Source organism: Mirounga angustirostris, unplaced genomic scaffold (assembly GCF_029215605.1).
Source record: "Mirounga angustirostris isolate CCGP_5_RB_7025 unplaced genomic scaffold, mMirAng1.0.hap1 SCAF_2, whole genome shotgun sequence".
Classification (NCBI taxonomy): Eukaryota; Metazoa; Chordata; class Mammalia; order Carnivora; family Phocidae; genus Mirounga; species Mirounga angustirostris.
In genome coordinates this window covers 167500116-167513275 of record NW_026991710.1, presented here as the reverse complement: position 1 = coordinate 167513275, position 13160 = coordinate 167500116, and the positions used below count along the sequence as shown (strand labels likewise).

Below are 13160 nucleotides of genomic sequence, written 5' to 3'. Positions count from 1 at the left end.
GATTGTCTTTCTTTTTCATTTGCTTAGTGTTCTATATTCATATTATTCATTCAACCCCAGTTATGTAAATCCTCTCTCTTAATGTTCAAACATTAAGCTGTCTATCACATTTAGTTTCCTGAGGAACTCTTTCCTGGAGCATTCTGATCTGCTCCAATCCAGACCGGCTGACTTCTACATTTATTACACATTCTATTATCCTGTTATCTCCTTTCACACCAACCTAGGAATTTTCATCTTTGGGAGGGCGGGGGTAGTGTCTGATTTCTTGTAGTCCATGCTTTCCTCTTTCTTGGTTTGCTTCCTTACTTTTGGTAGAACACATGTCCAGTACCTTCCTGGGAAAGGGTACTTAGGAGATACTTTAAAAATATTTCTTTGTACATCTAAAAATAGTTTTTATCTATCCTTACATTTGATTATTACTTTGGTTGAGGGTGGAGTTTTATGGTAGAAATCATTTTTCTTTAGGATTTTGAGGGCATTGCCTCATTATCTTCTAGATTCCATTTTTGCTTTTGAGAAGTTTATTCATTCTGATTCTTGATGCTGTGTGTGCGATTGGTTTCCCCTCTCTCTGGAAGCTTGTAGGAGGTTTTTTTTTTTTTTTTTTAAGATTTTATTTATCTATTTTAGAGTGCACGAACAGGGGGAGGGGCAGAAGGAGAGAGAGAGGGGAAGCAGACTCCCTGCTGATCAGAGAGCCTGATGCAGGGCTCAATCCCAGGATCCCAAGATCATGACCTGAACCGAAACCAAACGTAGACACCTAGGTGCCCCTGTAGGAGTTTTTCTGTATCCCTAATGTTTTAAAATTTTATTATGATGTGCCTTGCTACGGGTCTATTTTCATCGTTTGTGCTGTGCATTAGGTAGGCTCTTTCAGTTTCCAAACTTGTATCCTTCAGCTCTAGGAATCATTGCTTGAATGATGTCTTTGTTGAGTTCCTTCCCTCAGTTTCCCCTGAGTTCTATTTCTAGAACTCCTATTATTTGAATGTTGGACTTTCTGGACTTGTTCTCTAATTCTCTAATCCTTCTCTACTATTTTATAACTTTTTTGGGGGGGGTCTACTTTATGGGGAAAAAGTAGTGTATCTCCAAGCACAGCCAATATACCTTTATCAGTCAGGAACACAGAAACCCCCCTCTGGGTACTACAGATAGAAAGGGATTTCACATAGGGAATTGGGTGCCAACAAACTTTGGCAGGAAAATCAGGGAGTGTGCCTAATTTTCAGATTCACCACCATAGCTGTGGCCCTGAGAGTAAGGAAATTGCTGTTACCGTCCAGATATCCGGGAACTAGAGAAATCTCTGCTATCTCTCTTGTCCTGCAGCCCTGGAACAAGTGTGATGACTGGCAGGGCAGTGGAGTCTAGCCAGACCCTGCAAAAATTATGTCTGACTGTGCCTGGGTACCTGCTGCCTCAGCTGGAGGAAGAAAATGACTTCAGGCTTTAATCTGCCTTCTGAATCTTCGGTACAAAGATTGGTAAGAATACTGATAGAAATGGACAAAAACAGCCCTAGAGCACCTGGGTGGCTCAGTCAGTTAAGCGTCGGCTTTCAGTTCAGGTCATGATCCCACGGTCCTGGGATGGAGCCCCGCGCATTGGCCTCCCTGCTCAGTGGGGAGTCTCCTTCTCCCTCTCCTTCTGCCCTCCCCCGTGCAAGTATGTGCTCTCTCTCAAATAAATAAATAAATAAATAAATAAAATCTTTAAAAAAAGAAAAGAAAAGAAACAAACAAAATAGCCCTGGGGCTGGCTCAGTCAGTTAAGCAACTGATTCTGGATCTCAGCTCACATCTTGATCTCAGGATTGTAAGTTCAAGCCCCATGTTGGCTCCATGCTGGGCATGGAGCCTACTTAAGAAAAACAAAACAAAAACAACCATATGACCATTTTTCCCGTTCTATTTCTTGTAGCTCTCCCTTAGATAGAGTCTTTCAGTCTACTTCATGTCTTAATGTCTTTTATTATTTTTCCCTCTTTGCCTCTCTATACTGCACTTTGGATGATTTTCTTTTTTATCCTCTAACTCATCATTTTTTCTCTTTGACCATACTCAATCTTGAGTTAACCTGAATATTGAGGCTTAAAAAAATTCAGTGCCTATTTTTTTATATCTAAGATTTCTAATTGGTTCTCTTTTCGCCCCTAATTGGTTCTTTTCTTTCTTTCTTTCTTTTCTTTTCTTTTCTTTCTCTTTCTTTCTTTCTTTCTTTCTTTCTTTCTTTCTTTCTTTCTTTCTTTCTTTCTTTCTTCTTTCAAGATCTGTTTTATTTATTTTTTGGGGGGGGTAGAGGGGCAGAGGGATAGGATCTCAAGCAGACTCAGCCTACATGAGGCTCTATCTCATGACTCTGAGATCATGACCTGAGCCGAACTCAAGAGTTGGTCACTCAACCGACTGAGCCACCCTGGCGCCCCAAGTTGGTTCTTTTCTATGCCCACTTGTTCTTGTTATCTGTTTTCATCTAATACTTCTTGCTTATTTTTAATAGACATTATGCCTTCATGATTTCTTTGAGCAATGTAAAAATACCTGATAGTCCTTTCCATGTTACTCTATAAATTGATAACAATTGGAATGGACTCGTGTTATTGACTGATTTTACCATCTTTCTTCATTTTTTAAAATGTGTTTTGGGATTTTGGTTTGCAGATCCATTTTGAATGCCAGTTTTTCCCCTTCTGATTTGTTTTTTGTCTTTTCTTCCCTCCTCTTCCTGAATGTGCAGTTTATAGTTTTGTAGTTGCCTCCACCAAATCTCCTAAGCCCCACTTCCAGAGCAAAATCTTATTTTTTTTAAAGATTCTATTTATTTATTTGAGAGAGAGAGAGAGAGAGAGAGAGAGAGAGTGAGCATGAGTGGGGGAGGGGCAGAGGTAGGGGGAGAAGCAGACTCCCCACTGAGCGGGGAGCCAGACGTGGGACTCGATCCCGGGACTCCAGGATCATGACCTGAGCCGAAGGCAGATGCTTAACCGACTGAGCTACCCAGGCACCCCCAGAGCGAAATCTTATATGTTGTTTTCTCGGTTCCTGCTCAGTGCTAGAACAAAGCTAATGCAGATGCAGAGCTAGTGGGCAGTTCCTCATTGCAAGACCATCCTCTATTCCCACCCCCGTACCTCCCTACCTGTCCCAGAGTATCTGGAAACAGGGACCCCAATAGCTGACTGGCAGCCCCAGTCTCTATTCAGCCTCTCTTCATACACAGGAAAGCCATAATCAGGCTCTGGGTTTCAAGCCATGGATCTGGATCTGGTCCCCTGTGTCCCAGAAAAACATTTTTAAAATCTCCCGCCCCCAGCCAATGTGGAGCACAATGCAGGCCTTGAACTCACAACCCTGAGATCAAGACCTGAGCAGACAGCAAGAGTCAGGTGCTTAACCAACTGAGCCACCCAGGTGCCCCAGGAACACATTTTTAAAAGTAAACTTTTTAATTGAAGTATAACATACATATAGAAAAGCACACTAATCACAAGTGAGCAGCTGGATACGTTTTCACAGACGAAGGCCCCTGTATAACAAGGACCCAGATCAAGAAAGAGAACATTAGTGCCCTGGTGCTCTTGCCAGTCACTACCCTTTCCAAGGTAACCACACTCTGGACTTTCATAACAACCAAAGAGAACTTTGAGTCTCCAGGATGCCACAGGAGCCTAGCTTGTGGCGACCACTGGGACGCAGAGCCCAGCAACACCCTCAGTCATCGCACCACCCAGTGACTTCTGTCTCTGTTCTGCTTCTTGGTCACAGTTGTCTTGTTTTTGAACCCAGCTTTGTGTGTTGGGTGATTTTTAAAAATGTTTTATTCATCATGGCTTTGTGGTTGGGGTAGAGAACTCAACACTCCATTTTTAAAAAATGGAGATATAGTTGACAAACATTCCATTAGTTTCAGGCATCCAACATAATGATTCAATATTTGTATAGATTGTGAAATGGCCATGATGAGCTTAGTTAACATTCATCGCCACCCATAGTTACAAATATTTTTTCTTATGATGAGAACTTGTAAGATTTACTCCCTTAGCAACTTTCACATACACAGTACAGTGTTAGTAAATATTGTCACCATGCTGTACATTACACCCCCGGGACTTATTTGTCTTATAACTGGCATTTTGTACCTTTGGACTTCCTTCATCCATTTCTCTCACCCCTGCCCTGGCAGCCACCAGAATCTGTTGTCGGTATCGATGAGATTGGTTTTTGTCAGCATCCACATGTAAGTGAGATCATACAGCGTTTGTATTTCTCTGTGTGACTTACTTCACGTAACATACTGCCCTCATGGTCCATCCCATGTTGTCACAAATGGCAGGAGTTCCTTCTTTTTTATAGCTGAATCTATTCCATTGAGCATATACCACAACTTCTTTATCCATTCAGCCATTGATGGGACTTAGTCGCTTGCATGTCTTGGCTACTGTGAACAATGCTGCAATGAACTTGGGGGTGCAGATATCTTTTCAAGTTAGCGTTTTCGTTTCCTTCAGAGAAGTGCCCAGAGGTGGAGCTGCTGGATCGACTGAATGGTAAGTTCTACTTCGAATTTTTTTGAGGAAACTCTGTACTGTTTTCCACTCTGGCCAATTTCACCATTCCATTTTGACTGGAGGTCCAGTAGGACCCACTGAGGGAACTCACTACTGGCTGAGGACCAGGGAAATGGTAGTAGACAGGCTGGGTTGAGCGCATAGAGAGCTTGGCATGCTCACTCATAAAGTCAGACTCTGTCCTCTAAGTAGCAGATGGATGATGGACAACAGCATGCAGGCAAGTGAAGTGATTTTACACCTATGCCACGTAGAAATACTTCTCTGGCTAACCTAGAGAGGATGGGGTGAAGAAGAGCCACACAAAGTCAAGGTGACCAGATAAGAGGGTAATGCCAGTAATCTGGGCGAGACATGGCCAAGGCTCCGTGAAAGCAGTGGTGGCAAATGTGGTGGGATTCCAGAGACACATGTGGGAGAGCAATACGAGAGGGTGAATCAGATGGAAGTCAAAGGTGATTTTCAGGTTCTGGAAAACTGGCGGGAGGTCTTGCAGCTTGTTGAGCTCATGGAATGCAAGGGAAGGAGCGGTTTGTAAGAATTCCCTTTATTTCACAGTTTTGTTAGTGGTTGGCTCTGCATGTCCTCTCTCAAGGTTTTGGTCCCATGGCTCACCTGACAGACACATGTTTTTGAGTCCCTGGCTTGGAGGGCTGAAACCTGGGGAGAGAGGGATGAGTTAGAAGACAGTGCTACCCTCAGGCTGGGGCTCACTAGAGTAGGCATTCCTTGGAGTTCAGGAAATGCCCATCCACAGGAATCTGTGTGGGTGCCCAGATTCCACCAAAGCTTGGGACCCTTTGAGAAAACTAGGGGGTGGGAAGCAGAGAGAGTCAAGTGTATGAGAAATAAATAGAGACACAGAGAAAGACAGACCCGGGGGCAAGGAATTCCACTTTCCTTTCTTTTGGTTAGTCAGAATTCAGTCCTTTACCGCCTGAATAGAAACTTCTGCTCTTAAAGGTTCTTTATTACCTAGAATTCAGCCTCCTACTGTAGATCCCCCCACCAAAGAGAGATCCACAGGAGGGGTGGATAATTGGATAATTCAGTGGCTGGATACAAAGGAGTCTTGGAGTTAGGAGGGTAAATTTTGCCTTCTCTGTGACCCTGCAGAAGATGTTTGGGAGGTCTACAATGTCTCCCCCTCCTGCCCCTTCTCTGTCTCTCTTCACCCTCAACCTCTCTCTGAACTTCAGTCCTCCTCAGCTTTTCCATTAGCCAGGCTGGGTGTGGCCATCCTCCCCGCCTGCACAGACTGTTATCTGAATCCCTAGCAGTCTGAGTGGGTTCCAGAAACACGTCACTGGAGTCTGGAGCTTCCAGAGTCAGCTGAGACCCTGGAAGTTTATTCTGTGGAGGGTCAACGCACAGAAGGCTGAGTGCGGAATAAGCTGGAACACATCCCCTTATCTCTCTAGGCCTCACGCTAAGCTCCTATGGAAACAGATGGGCCCTGCTGTCATAGTCTTGCTCACACTCTTATTCTCATTATTTATTTTAGACAGAAACAGAATAATAGGATGTTAGGAACTGTGAAATTATAATCCAACCCCTGCATTCCGTACATGAGGCTCAGGAAGGTGAAATCACTTGTTCAAGGTCAAACCAGGAACATTTCACTTTGCTCTCCCCCTCCCCACCCCATCCTTGGCTCCCAGAGGGCTTTAGGGCCAACATAGTGAGCTCTGTGGTGGCTTTACTCTTGCCCGGAGAGATGCTGACAACCTTTGTGGGGAGGGCTGGGAGCAACTTGGTCCCATGGGGAAGGGCAGTGTAGGATCTGAATTTGAGGTCTCATCAAAATCTGGGGTCCTTGCATTTCTCTGCAGCCATGAACACAGGACAGGCTGCTTATATTCAGTGGGTCTCACCCCTGCAGGCCCCTGCACCTGGGATTGGAGGAATGAATAGGGACCTTGTTTGGTAGGAATTTCTTTCCTCTGCTGTTTGCTTTGGGTTTTTTCCCTCTCCATTCCTGGCTGCTAACCCAATATTTGGCTTTCTATGAGCACTAAATATAATTCTTCATTTAACCCCCAGAATCATGGTTTCCTACCTGCTTCCCACAACCGGATCCACAGCCTGGAATAAAAACAGAACCCAGAGGGCATCAGCAACTCAGGGCTGGGAGGGTAGGGGTGGGGGTTCCGGGGAGGGGGAGGAGGAGCAGAGGGAGGGAGAGAGGGAGGGAGCACTCACCCACACTGGGCATCTCTCAGACATCCTGAGAAGGAGAGGGACAGAGCGAGGGAGGCGACTCATTGGCTTCTGGCCTGCTCCCTGCAACCAGGGCCCTGATCCTTTTCTCCTTACCTAAACAGAAGCCTGGTCCCCACCCGCGGCACCTCGGGGCATCCCAGCATTCCAGGTTCAGGGAATGGAGGGCCTCTGTGCAGGGCCCCCCCCCCCCCCCTCCTGCTCTCCTCACTGTGAGCGGCCAAGACAGCCACACAGCAGGCAAGAGCTAAATCAGACTGGGCAGTGGAAAATTCCCCTCTGGAGCCTCCCGGGAAGAGCTGCAGCAGCTGCTATTGACCAGGGCCGGTGAGGCACCTGGCTTTCAGGTCCCCTACGTAGGCCGAGCCCCCCAGCCAGGGAGAAGGTGGCTGGGCCGGAGGGAGAGTCAGGGGCCCTGCTCCCCCAGCACTGGCCCATGGGAATGCCTGGCGAAAATCTTTTAAATCAGAGGCCGTTTTCCAGATTTGGGAGCCCGGGGCGGTACATTCCGTCTCCCTCTGCTTGAGCAGGAAAACAGGAGACAGAGCTTCCTACCACCTGATTTACAGCCTTGGCGTCTTTTTGACACACAAATCACTCCGGAGCGGGAGGCTCAATTCTGGTTGTGCAGATGCAGTGCCGGCAGGCGCTTCCTGCCTGGGTGGGGAGGGCCGCGCTCAGCCTCACACTGGCCTCATCCCCTGAGGCGTGGGAGCCTCGGCCCCACCTGAAACCCTGTCCACCGCCGGCTCCCACATGTGCCTGGCACCCCAGTGGACCGTGTTGCGTCCTGGGGTTGGCAGTCGATGGCCAGGCAGGAGGCAGGTGGTTAAGCAGGCCATTCTGACCTCCCTCTGTCCCCTTGACCTCTTCCTCGCTTGGACCTGACTTCATTTCTTTGCCAGGCGCTGAGCACCGTGGTAGCTGCTGAGGACACAGAATAACAGCAGGAGCAGCAACAACAACAACAATAATGCCCGCTCTTAGTGCCATAAGGAAGGTGAGACAGGAACGCATGTGCCTGCAACAAAAGGCAGAATGCAGTTAGGGCCACAAAGCAGGTTCCAGACAAGGGCCCTGGGGATTCAAAGATCTCCCTCCCCAGCTGGGGGCAGAGGAGGCTTCCCTGGGAGGTGACAGCAATGTTTGTGCCTGGGGCAGGAGATGCCCTCGCTACAAGGCTGACGTGGGTCTATGGGGATTTCCTGAGGAAGGCCAGATCTAGAACTTCCCTATTTTCTCTCTCCACCCCACTCCCAACTAAAACCTGCTCAGAGTGCCTGCTCCTTTTTACTCTTAGATTAGTGAAACCCAGGTGTCAGGGTCTGCCCTTCTGTCAGGAGCCATGGGGTTTCTTCAAGGCTGACACCAGGCAGCCATCAGCCCTCTGCCTGCCCCGCTCGCAGCACCCGGGCGCTCAGCTCTCCCTGTAAAGTAAGGAGTGCTTTGGGCACCCGTTCAACTCTTACCTCTTGTGAGAGGGTCTTCCTGCAAGACTTCAGTGGATTTGGCTGATCTAACTGACTAGCTTTGGTTGTGGGGGAGGGTGTCTCCTTATCTCCTTCCCATTCCCGGAACTGGGTGCTGGTTCTCTGGCCAGGGTGGTCTGCCACTCAGTGCTAGCTTCTCTGCCCCCACTCCTCCCACGCCTCAAGGGGAAGCCTCCCCTGTGCTCTCCACGGGATGTGGTATGGGTGCTGCTTTATCCCACACCAACGTCAGTAATAGAGCCCAGGTCACATCCGGGCTGACCTGGGTGCTGGGGCCACAAAGATAAAGGAGAAGATCTCCCTGGCCTGGAGGAAGTTACAGCCCATTAACATTTGGATGTTGCTCTCCCCATTAGAAAGCACTTAGACTCACGGGCTGCATTTGGCTTCCCTCACAGGGCTGGGAGGTGGCTTGGGAAGGTGCGGTTGCTGCTACTCCCAAGACGGAGACAGGTGATACAAAGCTGAGGTTCTTGGTGTTTTGCCCACATCTTGCCATCAGCTGGGGGGACTGGCTTTCAAGTCCTACTCTTGCTACTGTGATCTTGGGTCGTTTTCCATAAAAGACCAACCTCACCAGGTTGTTGTAAAGATCAAACGTGGGACAGAACATTTGTCTGGTGCGTAGAAGGCATACACCGTAAGGTTCATGTTCCATTCTTGGGCACAGGGGCACATTTTATATTTAGGTGAATCTCCCTGAACGTTGATTGAGATGGAAGTCCCTGCTTCCATCTCTCTCCCCTTCCCTTGATTCTTTATAAGGGTGAGGGGGGCTGGGATGAGGCTGGGGCGAGGGAGGACGGTGCTGCTCACGGGGGAGGAGAGAATCTGGGGCTTTATTAACACGGGAACCGCATCCCTGGCTCATCCCAGTGGGCGGAGGCTGGACGTGTGGGTATCCTGCCCCGCCTGCTGGCGGAGGCAACTTATGGATTTGGTGACAGATTCTTCTGAAGACATGAATGAAGCAATTGTGCACTTGGTGTAGAAAAGATTCCAGATAGAGGAGATGTTTTCAATGGCAATAACCCTGAGATGAAGTATTTCACCGAATCAACAGAGTTATCGGCGCCGGCTTCCCTTTGATGGTCCTGTGAGCACCTGTAAGCCTCCGAAGCTGTTCTTGGCATGGATGGACCATGTCTGAAAGCTTTTATTCTCTTCTTCTCTTCTTCACCCCTCCTACCTCCTGGGGGGGGGGAATTCCTAACTCAAATCCTTGGACAACAAAGGCAGCTAACGGAATCCCAGAATCCCGGTAGGTGAGGTCCCAAAGCAGAAAAACCGCTTCCATGTAACTCCACAGATGACCCTCCTGCCTCAGCACTGGCTTCAGAAACATCTGATGACCGGATTAAGAGGGGCCTCTGAGGAGTCTGGAGGGCTTTGTGGGGAGAAGGGCCCCGTCACCTGTTTATCAGAGTTTAAGAGGATAGGTGAGGGCTGGCTGAGGGCAGAGATGGACTTGCAGAAGGTTTGCTTGGTGAAGACTAGATTTTTAAAAATCCTCTTCTGGAAGCTGGCTGTGAGGGTGGCCGGGCCAGAGCGGGGGAGAGCCCCAGGCTTCTCAACCCTGGAGGGCAGGCCCATTTGATGCTGAGGAGAACCATATAGCACTGAGCATGAAGCAGAAAGAATGGGGTGTGGCTGGGGATGGAGGGTGAGATTTGGGGTTTGGAGGAGGGGACAGTGCTGGTCTGGAGATTTCAGGGGAGGTGATTCCCTTCTCTTCTAAAGACTTAGAATCCTCTTCTATCTTGGCCTTAGAATTCGTAAGAAGGTACCCTCAAACCGAATATTCTGGATGTGCCAGGGATTGCCTGGGGAGTGCTGAGAAAGGGGAAGGCTTGGCAGTGCAGAGGAGCCCCCAGGTGCCAAGCTCCCCTAGGTGGCACCTTGGCCTGTGGTAGTGTCAGCCAGGCCAGTGTCCTTTTACTGACACCACAGCCAGGCCGGGCAACGTGGTGGCCCTGGAGGGGGGGGGATGGGGAGGGGGGAGTGAGGTCAGAAACAGAAACTGTAATTAAATCTTTTTTTACCCACCCTCACCCCCAGCAGGAAGTTATTCTTGGTGCTCAGTGAGGGGGAAGAAGGGGCGGAGTGTGAGCAAAAAGGTCGCTTTTGACCTTGTGGCCTTCCTGGTGATGGGGTGGAGAGGTTTTTAGATTGAAGAAGAGATTTCCTAGAGCATTTTCTGGAAATAGTGACCAAGACCTTGAGCTTGCCTCTTGCCAGACTCTACTGCTACTTTGAGGCAGAGGCAAGGCCAGAGCATGGGACATTGGCATTCTCTAGCTAAGCCCAGCTCCCCACTCCTCTTCCCTTGGACATCAGGGTTGAGTGGGGACAATACCCTGGAGACACAAATGTTGTCACCACTCTTGTGTAGGTGGAGGCAGGTGTGACTGTGGGTCAGCCAGGGGCTTGTGTTTTCCAGATCAGGGGCCTGTGTGTTGGCCATGGTCTTGGAAACATGCTCCATCAGCAGCCCCTCCTGCACCTCCTCCTCTTCCCCTGCAGTCAGACGAGGGTGGGGACTCCGGGCCTGAGGATGCTGAGCGAGAAAGCAGAGGCACAAGGTTAGATGTTTTGCCAGGGCTCCCCTTCCTGTCTCTGCTTGCAGGGGCTGTTGGGAAGAGCTGTCCGTCCCTCCTGTGTGCTCTTCACCCCGCCAGCCCCCAAGCCCTGTCCTCTCCCCGCCTCAAATTGAAGCCAGGACCAAGGAACGTGGCCAAGAGTGCAGCTTGCTGTGGTCCCCTGCGGAAAGGATTCTAGCATCTCTCATCTGACAACAGCCAGAGTCGACAAGATATAGAACGTGGGGTTCAAGCTCTTGGAGCAGGGACTGCAAACGCTTCACCTTCAGGAAGAAAAATGACCGGCCACGCAGGGAGTTGCCTCCAAATGAAGACTCAGGATGCTGTTCTGCACCAGCTGCTCCTTGGGGCAAAATTCTCTTCCACTTGCATTTATATATATATAAAATATCTGGGGTGCCTGGGTGGCTCAGTTGTTGAGCGTCTGCCTTCAGCTCAGGTCATGATCCCGGGGTCCTGGGATCGAGCCCCGCATCGGGCTCCCTGCTCCACGGGAAGCCTGCTTCTCCCTCTCCCACTCCCCCTGCTTGTGTTCCCTCTCTCGCTGTGTCTGTCTCTCTCTGTGTCAAATAAAATAAAATCTTTAAAAAAATAATAAAATAAAATCTCCATCTCATGGGGAGCATCTCTCTTCTTTAGTTCCTTCCTCCTGGAGCTCACCCTCTCCGTCCGCCCCGCCCCACCCGTGGGGCCAGCTGGAGCTGGAAGCATTTCCCACACGTGCATGTTCAATTTCCTTTGGGCCAAGAAGCGTTCGTCACCCTGACCGTGGCAGCGTGCTGCCATCACCAGCATCTCCACCGACGCTGACCGGGCTGGGGGCAGGAGGAGGGTTCTGGCAGGGCGCTTATCCGAACGGTGGCTGGGGCTGTCCAACTCTGCCCTCACATCCAGGATGCTTCCCCTCCTCACCCTCCACCTCCACCCACTGCCAGTCCTGCTGTGTCTTGTCCGTGTGTGGCGGCCCCTATGCATACACGCACGTTCGTGCACACACATGCTATCCAACACCTCTGCGTTGTTTGCCTCCCTTATGGGACTACAATTTCCAGGAAGAACTTCCAGATGGACCCCCATCCCCCCAGCCACTACCATCCCACCTCATTCAAAACACACCCATTCAGTTTAGGTGTCCCTTGATCTCTCTGTTTTTTGCTGCTATTGGCCACTTCCTCCTTCTCGAAAACTCTCATCTGTAATGCTTTCCATTGTGATTGCCCCCCTAACATCTATTCTTTCTATTTTTGGTAATATGGTAATTACCTTGTTTTTTAAAATTATTATTATTATTATTTTTTTAAGTAATCTCTACACCCAACATGGGGCTCGAATTTACAATCTCGAGATCAAGAGTCACATGCTCTGGGGCGCCTGGGTGGCTCAGTCGTTAAGCGTCTGCCTTCGGCTCAGGTCATGATCCCAGGGTCCTGGGATCAAGCCCCGCATCGGGCTCCCTGCTCCGCGGGAGGCCTGCTTCTCCCTCTCCCACTCCCCCTGCTTGTGTTGCCTCTCTCGCTGTGTCTCTCTCTGTCAAATAAATAAATCAAAAAAATCAAAAAAAAAAAAAAAGAGTCACATGCTCTACTTACTGAGCCAGCCAGGTGCCCCTACCCTGTTTTTTATTTAAGAAATCTACTCCTCTGTCTATGTGTTTTGTGGAAAATCAGCTCTGTCCCATGCTCTGAGTCTGGGGAAAATGGTTTTGGCATAAACTGGTCAGAGACACAGAAATTGGTTCAGGGGCGGGAATGTGACCAAATTCGAGTCAATGAGCTTGGGAAAAATTGGTGTGTTGGTCTCTTTGCCCTGGGCTTGGAGGGGGTGGTATGAAACCTAGGAGCCTGGGCAGTTGGCATTAGAAGAAAGCCAATCCTGCAGAAGGCAGAGCCAACAGCCTGAAAGAAGCTGGGTCCTTGAAGTCCGTTGAGCAGCTGAATCAAACTGAACCTGAAGTCTCTATACATGTACTTTTTTTTTTTTTTTTAAGATTTATTTGTTTATTTTAGAGAGAGAGCACAAGCAGGAGGGGCAGAGGGAGAGGGAATCTCAAGCAGACTCTGTGCTGAGTGCAGAGCCCATCGCGGGGCTCAATCTCATGACCCTGAGATCATGACCTGAGCCGAAACCAAGAGTCTGACACTTAATCGACTGTGCAACTCAGCTGCCCCTACGTGTATCTTTAAATCGCTTTTATTATCTAGGCCAGTTTGAATTGGCTTTTTGGGTTACATGCAGGAAAGTCCTAATGCATTCACCCTCTTTCTCCCCTGA

The 13160-nt window shown here is 49.1% G+C and overlaps 1 long non-coding RNA gene across 1 annotated transcript; it reads left to right on the top strand.

Annotated features, from left to right (window-relative positions):
• The first annotated feature begins 1348 nt into the window (after positions 1-1348).
• On the top strand, positions 1349-10260 carry LOC135363173 (uncharacterized). Its single transcript, XR_010408845.1, has 4 exons — positions 1349-1496; positions 4413-4558; positions 7705-7799; positions 9237-10260. It is a non-coding gene; the product is annotated as an uncharacterized LOC135363173 (long non-coding RNA).
• The last annotated feature ends 2900 nt before the right edge of the window (positions 10261-13160 follow it).